Consider the following 8,794-nt stretch of genomic DNA (forward strand, 5'->3'; position numbering starts at 1 on the left):
AACGTCCAACTCTGCCCTGGTGGGCAGCACGGCGAACCAGCGTGCTGATCAGCGACCGTATAGGGAGTAGGCAGCATAGTGACCACTATGGGCGATGTGAGTTCCCTGGAAAGACATGTCGTAGGGATGGGTCATGTTGAGACGTGACTGCTCCCTGCATGATGCTAGAAGTTTGACCTTGGGTTGTACTTTCTGGCCCATAGTGGTTGGCGGCGGCATGAGCTTCCGTTAGGAGCCATGCCTGAGGGATCGAGCGAGGCAGAGCCCACCCTCAGACATCGGGCAAGGTGAAGCTAGCCCTTAGACATCGGGCAAGGCAGAGCCTGCCCTTGGGGGTCAGGTGAGGTGGAGCTTGCAGTCTCAGTGTCAGGCAAGGCAGAGCCTGTCCTTAGACATCGGGTGAGGCAGAGCTAGCCCTCAGACATTGGGTGAGATAGAGCCCACGCTCAGGGGCCGAGCGAGGCAAAGCCCATGGCCTTAGTGTCAGGTGAGGTGGAGCCCACCCTCAGACGTCGGGCAAAGCAAAGCCTACCCTCAGGAGTCAGGAGAGGTGGCCTTGGTGTCGGGCAAGGTGGAGCCTGTCTCTAGAGGTTGGGCGAGGCAGAGCCTATCCCTAGAGGTCAAGCGAGGTGGATCGCACAACCTTGGGGTCAGGCGAGGCAAAGCCCATGGCCAGAGGTCAGATGAGGTGAAGCCTGCGGCCTCGGTGTCAGTTGGAGCTATAGTCGCACCTTTGACTGCCTAGATGGATTAACTTATAATGACCATTAGCCCCTCCTCTTCAGGTACCCTAGTATTGGTCTCCAATAGTAGCCCCTAAGCTTTCAGAGTCGAAAACTCCTTTAGAGGCTTTTCTAAATAGGAGGACTCTGAGGGCTTCGGCCTTCTTTTATAGCCCATGATGTAACCTAGGAATGGAGGTTCCCTTTTGTTGAGACCAGACCCTTCATGGTATGGCCATGAGATTTGGTGGTTCAGAAAAGGCCTTTCCTGATTAGGGCCCCGGTATCCCATTCACAGGGATGCAGCTAGGGCCAACTAGTGACTGACTCTAGATTCTCAGTGGTCAATCCATATAGTTCTCAGGTCTATTTGACTGGTCCTGAGGGCTCTTTGCCTTCCTTAGGAAAAGAACCATGGATTGCATCTGGCCGAGACTAAAATGTGGTCCAGAATGCCCATAGCGCTTGTGCGCCTGGGTGCTAGTCGGTAGCGGACCCCCCTCTCTACTTCCTTACCTTGAAGGTGCCCAAAGCAGTTTGTTGAACCCATTGATGGGCCAACCTTTGAGCTCTTGGGTCCAGACAGGCTGTAGAGGTGTTTTTAGATCCGCATTCCTTGCACTTGCGATGAGTCATGACCCATCCCAAGAGGTGAAATGTCTAGCAAGTTTTTCAAGGGAACGGATAGAGATTGCATGCGCATATCCCATGGCATGACGTTGTGGCAAATCATGGTAGGCGAGGAGATCTAGTTGGGCAGTTGGTTTCCTCGCGCCCGTCGCTCCTATAAAACCAAAGGGTTCGCTCCCTGGGTTTCATACCTTGCCTTCTTGCCTTCGCATCTACAACTGCCGCCGCCAATCGCCTAGGCTTCCTACATCCATGTCCCCATCACTATCGAGCTTGCATCTACCCACCCCCATATTCCAATGGATCTGTGGTGCCGCTCTGACATCACCTTCTAGCGCATAGAGGGCCTTGTCCGTCGTGGCCTCCTCCGTGCACCGACCTTGGCCTAGGAGTGGCTATTGTCTGGTGAGGACAATCTGCCCTCACCACCCGATGGCTATGTGGTGTCGTTTGCACACTTCCATGAGTGTGGGTTCGCTTTCCTTGCCCATAGATTTCTTCAGGGGCTGCTGCACTACTACAAGATCGAGTTACAGCACCTCAATCCCAATGGGATCCAGCACATGGTGGCGTTCATCGCCCTGTGTGAGGGATTCCTAGGGATCAGCCCCCACTTTGATCTCTGGAGGTACTTCTTTGCCATCACCCTCTAGAAGAAGAGGGAGAAAAGCAGTAGGCAGGAGCTGCACATGCCAATAGGGTGCGCCGGCATCTAGCTCTAGAACAATCAGGTCGGCAAGTACCCGCCGATGTGGCTATCGACATCCAACAAAGGGTGGCACTTGTAGTGGTTCTATCTCAAGAACGCCACCACCGCCACATTGCCAGAGTTCACCGGGTGCCTGATCGAGGAGGCCCCAGAGTCGTGGAGGAAGTGGGCGTCTAGGAGAAGGACAAGAAGAAGATCTAGGACCACATCATCACCATCCACATTCTAAAAGAGAGTGGCCTAAAGGGGTCGGGTGTCATTGGGGCTTACCATGTAAGGAGGGTGCCGCCTCTAATGATGCGCACGCTCCCACTTTATGCGATGGTGCCCGAGGTGTTGTGTGATGGAACGACGCTCGTCGAGGGGGTGCTCCCCAATTCTGAGATCACGCAATGCATCAAGGAGACGATGGAGCCTTCATGGGATGACGTGGGTGCTCCCCTCGACTTCGTGTACCTAGTGCCAGGGCATCCTATGATGCGGTCAGAGCTAGGCCATGTCGTCTTTGTAAGTGTCCCTTTTCTTGCCCTTTCTTCAATTGATTTCCTGACCCCTTGACACTAACTTTGAGGGGGGCAAGACCAGCCAGGGGACCTCATCCTCATGAGTCACCCAGCGCCATTGCTGAGGGATTCTATCATGAGGATGATGAATCATGCCAAGGGTGAACGGCTGAGGAAGGTGAAGGAGGATAAGAAGAAGAAATAGCAGAAGCTACAGGCGCAAAAATGGGGGGAGGACACTGACAGTGACGGTGGTGATGATGATGGTGATGATGATGAGGTAGCTAATGATGTCGAGTGGGAGATCTTGGAGAGCGAGGATGCGCTGATAGGTATCGGTTCATCCTTGTAGGCATCAGGACCCTTCCCATTCCATGGAGGGGAGGGTACGTCTGAGGAGCTGGTAGAGGCAGGATGTACCATTGGACTCTCCCAGGAGTCAATAGGGGCAGACGGTTCGGTCATCATGCCTGAGGTGCCAGCAGAGGTAGGTGGCTCCACCATCGTGCCCCAAGAGACAAGGGGAGTGAGCCCCTCTACCTAGGAGTAGGGGGTGGGCTCAAAACGGCCTCGCCCCGATGAGGTGGAGCAGAGGTTGGGGGGTTCACCCTCAAATGTATCTACCGCCTAACGGCATCAAGGTGAGTCATTAGCCCCTCTACTTCCTCTATTTTAGGTGGATTTCACCGTGACTTATGTTTTTCATTTCTTGCAACGTTGGGAGGCAGCGTAATCCTTTGGCGCTGGCGCTAAAGAAGAGTGTTGCCCTCCAAGCAAGGTGGCAGCCGTCGGTTGGTGTCGCACCCATTTCGGGTGGGAGTGGCGCTAGTGTGACCATGCCTCCGGCTAGACAGGCGTTGCCCATGGTGGTGCCCATGCCCTTGGTGGGATGGGTAGACGTGGGGGCCCAAGGGGCACCTTCAGAGGTCACAGAGCAGCCGGCGATGGCAGCGATATCGCTACCATCGATGGGATGGATGGGAGTGCCGGCCGCGCTTGTGGCACCAACCATGGCAAGCGTGACACAGCCGATCGTGACCCTACCAGCGCAGGTGGAGGTGTCGGCGATTGTGAAAGGTGGGTCATAGCCAGGCGCTATCATGGTAATGCCTAAGGTACACACACGACTCACACCATCGGCGGCCTAGGCAACGGAGTTTGGCGTGGGACAATGGGGGGAGACATGCCCGAGGGGTCCCTAGACGTCGTGGTGCTTGGGGAGAGGTCAACGTCTGTACCACTGACCCCTTTCATCACTAGAGGAGGCATCATAGCGAGAGGCCTCGGTGGTGCTTGGAGCCGATGGGGAGTCGTCTCTAGCCCTAACATCTATGGGCAGTGACTCACCTATGTGGGGCGAGCCCTTGCTCCGATGGACAAATCCATAGGACTCGGCGTCGATGCTCTTCACCCTTGATGCCATCGCCTTGAGCATGGAGTGGGAGAGCCTCGATGTTGGGGTTGCGTCCATGCTTGATGCCCTGGACCATGCCTGGGGTGCCTTGGCCAATGTTGTCATTCCCGCTGGCTAGGTATTTGCTTGATCCTATTTCTCGCCCTTTTCTTTCTCTATATATTTTTTGTATTCTGACCATCATCTCCTTTTAGTCGCTTATCGCTCATAGCAAGGAGAAGTCTTGGTTCCTTCACAAGCAGAAGGAAACCTAGGACCACTTAGCTTGTTGCCACCTAGTAGAGGGTGGCTGAGCTGACTCCCCTCACTAAGGAGGTAGGCAGTCTTCGATCATGGGTGGCCGAGGCCCGTCGGCATACTGATGAGGCCAAGAGGGCATTCGAGGGCCTATCAGCGAGATCATGGAGGGACAACGAGGAGGCCGCCAAGGTTAGGAAGGTGCGGGATGAGCTACTCTAGAAGGAAACCAAGACCCGCCAGCAGATCCTCGACCTTCTAGCCAAGGTTGAGCGAGAAAGGGAGTTGAAGCTAGGAGCCAAGGAGAAGCTCATGGCCCTTGAGAAGAGGGCAAACCTAGATGCCAAGGCGGTCGCCTAGCTGCGTAAGGAGTGGGACGAGTTTCTCTAGACCGCGGAGAGGCTCTGCTTAGAGCATGGCGTAGCTTGCGAGGAGTGTGACCAAGCCTACCAAGAGCGTGACGATGCGCAATAGAAGGTTGGCGCCCTCAAGGATGAGCTCAGAAATGCGACAGCCCAGAAGCGAGAGGCCAAGAGCATTTTCTACCAGGATGGCCATGGACCTCGTCGAGGCAAGGAGGAATCTTTAGGTGACGAGTGACAAGCTCAGTATCCTGAGCACCACCCTCGGTGTGGTTTGCGATGACCTTGAGGTGGTGAGGTCAGAGGGGACCAGTTCGCTCGTGGCCTATGCTGTCGAGATCATAGCACGGGTGTGCCAGCTCGAGAGGAACACCCTTCATGCAGGGGTCGATCAATCCTTCGTGATTGCTCATTCTCACTATGGGGACAACATCGATCTAGAGGCGTTGAGCCATAGCTCACGCCTAGCTATGAAGCCCACTAGCTGGAGGAGATGGAGATGGCGGTGGCTCCCCTTTCGTAGGACCTAGCAGATAGAAAAGAAGACATAGTTCTCCCCTAGAGGGGCTAGTTAGTTAGATAGGTCGGATGATCATTTTTGTCATAATCGAACAAATTGCCGACCCTTATGTATCATTTAAACAAACTCGTCATCTTGTTTTGTTGCGAATGAATTTGTTTTTCCTCTTTTTTATGTGTGAAAAGGGGTTCATGTGTTCCGACCCTTCTGTTTGTTAAGACCATAGGGCCCAAGGTATAGGAGGGAAACTCTAATCACGCTGGTAAGCAAGAGTGCCATAGCAATTGGGGCATAGGATTCTTGTAGTTCAAGTAGCCTTGCTCAGCCGTTCATTTCCGCAGACCTAGCCACTAGGTTTAATCATGAGGAAGGGGTCGGGCACGGTGACTATTTCAGAAAGGATGTATTTATAGCCTTATCTACCCTCGAGTGAGAACTGACCCCTTGCTATTGCTGGGGTCAGGTGTCATTAAACATCGAGGAGAGGATTGTGAAATTAGTAGGAGAAAACATCTCTTGTTTTGCACGTACCCCCTCCCTTGGTTCTGAGCTATTGTTCTGTGCCCGTGCGTTCGGTCTCCTTGTGAGTCCAACTTGCCTTGATCCCCCACGCATAGCAGGGGTCTAGTTGAGGGTCATCTTGTCATTGTGATCATTGCCCCGTCCATGGTTTACACAACCGGTGGGGTTGAGCTAATGTCACTTGCCTCGATGGCTTGAGTGACGCGCTCGGTGAGCTCGCTAACAAGCATGTTCGAGTGGAATTCGGATCCGTTGTTTGTGATGGGGTCGGCATAGCCCTTGTGTGGCATTCCACCGCTCCTTAACCCAGCTCCCGATAGATGCCCGAGCCATTCCGGAGAGCGGCTCCGGTGACCCGATGGCCTCCCCTCAGTGGGGATTCTGTGGGCTTAGCTCAAGGTTAGGATCAAATGAGAAGATTGAGATGACCCTGTCTGCTTCTAAGCGGGTCGGGTGAAGGCCACTAGGGCTCATCTGCATTTTCTCCCCTGTCTCTGTTAGACACGAGGCGGTCTTGGGCCGGCCCTTCATGAGCCAACCTTCAAACCCTGGTCTCCTGATTTCGGGTTGGGTGGCTCGAGCCCCCGAGCCCCATGGGGGTCATTAGGGGTTAGCCAGATTTCATGCGTCACCCATCCTTGGTTTTTGCAACCAGAGGGGCTTAGCTAACGACACTTGCCTCGATGGCTCGAGTGTAGCGTTCGGTGAGCTCGCTAATGGGCATGTTCGAGTGGAATCAGGGTCCGTCATCCACTGATGGGATCGGCATAGCCCTCATGTGGCATTCCACTACTTCTTAACCCACCTCCTGGTAGATTCTCGTGTCACTTCGGAGTGACTCAGGTGGCCTACTAGCCTCTCCTCGATGGAGATTTTGTGGGCTTGGCTCGAGGTTAGGATCGAACGAGAAAGGTCTAGATGTCCCTGTCCGCTTCTGAGCGAGGTCGAGCAAGGCCGCTGGGGCTCATCTAAGTTTTTCTCCCCTAGCTCTATTTGATGTGAGGCGGCCTTGAGCCCTTCATGGGTTGGCCTTCGAACCTCGATCGATTGCCACTCATGTCAAATGAGATGACTACCACTTCATGACGCGACGCAAAGCGTTGTGATGCAACAATTTGCATATGCAATGCTTGGATGTATGAGATGAATGTATGAATGAATGAATGTATGAATGGATGGATGAATGAATGTATGAATGCATGCATGAGAATGGATGAATGAAGGCTCACATATTGGAAAAGTAAAGTGGGGATTCGGTAAAGTTACCTCAATGGTTCGACCAACGGGTTCGTGGAGCTTTTACCAGATATGTTCATGTGGGGTCTGGGTCTGTCGCCCATGGTAGAGTTGGTGTGACCTACATGGGACATTCTGCTACTCCCTAGTTGTCTCTCGGGTGTGGCCGTAGCCGTCCGATCGACCTTGGGCGACCTATCGGCCTCTCCACGATGGAGATTCCATAGGTGGGCCCCTTTAAACCTTTCCCGAGAAGGCGAAGGCTAAAGCTTGGGGTGCGAGGACAAAAACTCTGATCACATTGGTGAGCAAAAACATCATAGCCGCTGGGGCGTAGGTTTCTAGCGGTCCGACTAGTTTTTCATATAGTTTGTTTCCGCACACCTTGCTTCTAGTTTTTTTAATCATGAGAAGGGGTTAGGCCTAAAGAATGTCTAGCGAATAGATATTCTTGCCAGCCCCCGGGCGAGGCCCGACCCCTTGATGTTGCTGGGGTTAGGGGCTCGATAGCGAAATAAATGTGCGTTAAAGTAAGGGTGACCCATCTCTTGGCAGTGGCATGAGCCGCTCGACTGACCTGCCGGTGTCTCCTCGATGGAGATTCCACAGGTGGGCCCCTCCGAACCCTTCCCAAGAAGGTGGAGGTTAAAGCTCAAGGTGCGGGGAATAAACTCCGATCATGCTAGTGAGCAAAAAACGCTGTAGCCACCGGGGCGTAGGTTTCTTGCAGTCCAACCAATTTGACCCTGTGTTTGTTTCCACACACCTTGCCTTTAGGTTTTAGCATGAGAAAAGGGGTCAAGCATCGAGAATGTCTACTGAATAGACACCCTTGCCAGCCCCCGAGCATGACCCGACCCCTTTCTATTGCTGGGGTTGGGGGTTCGATAGCAAAATTAATAAGAGAAAATGTGCATAAATAAAGGGCGACCTACTGACGCAGGACATACCTTGATGGCACGAGTGACGGGTTTAGGGTGCTCTTACCAGATATGTTTGAGTGGAATCCGGGTCCATCGTTCGTGATGGGGTCGACATAACCCACGTGGGGCATCCTGCTGCTCCCTACCTGCCTCTCGGTATCAGTCAAGCCATTCGATCAACTTATGTTACCTGCTAGGATAGGACTTACCTATGGAGATAGGGGGTGAGAACATCCCACCCAAAAACTTAGTTAGGTAGATAAGTCAGGCGACAAACTTATAATAAATGGACAAGCTCTTAGATTTCATTATGGCCAAATAGTTTTTAGCCCTTCTTCCCCTTTCATATAAAAAGGTTAGTGCGTTTTGACCCTTTCCGTCGTTGAGGCCATGGAGCTTGGGGTGCAGGTGAATGGACTCTGATCACGCTGGTGAGCAAAGGCGCCATAGCCACTAGGGCATAGGTTTCTCATAGTCCGACCAGTTATACTTAGAGTCTATTCCTGCAACTCTAGCTCCTAGGTCTTAACGTGGAGGGGGTCGGACATAGAGAAATGTTTGCCAGGTAGATATACTCTTAGACGTGCACCGACTCTTTCCATAGCTAATGCCAAAAAGCCTAGGGTGCGGAGAAAAGCTCTGATCATGCTGGTGAGCAAAGGCGTCGTAGCCGTCAGGGGCGTAGGTTCCTCGCAGTCCGACCAATTATACTTAGGGTTCATTTTTGCAAACCTCGCTTTTGAGTCTTAACGTGAGAGAGGGCCGGGTGTAGAGAATGTCTACCAGATAGGTACGCTCTTATTAGCCCTTGAGTGAGGCCTGACCCTTTGCCATTATTGGGGTTAGGCGTCACCTAAAGATCAGGGTGTTGATAATGAAACTGATAAGAGAAAGTGTGCGTATATTAAGGGTAAGAAGTGACGTAGCTGCTCTAAGTTACTGGTAGTGATGAAAACTTCACCGTCGATGGCCTTGTGCTTATAGGCGCCTGGTCAGAGCATCCTCATGACGACATG

This window comes from Miscanthus floridulus, chromosome 7 (genome assembly GCF_019320115.1).
Source record: "Miscanthus floridulus cultivar M001 chromosome 7, ASM1932011v1, whole genome shotgun sequence".
Lineage (NCBI taxonomy): Eukaryota > Viridiplantae > Streptophyta > Magnoliopsida > Poales > Poaceae > Miscanthus > Miscanthus floridulus.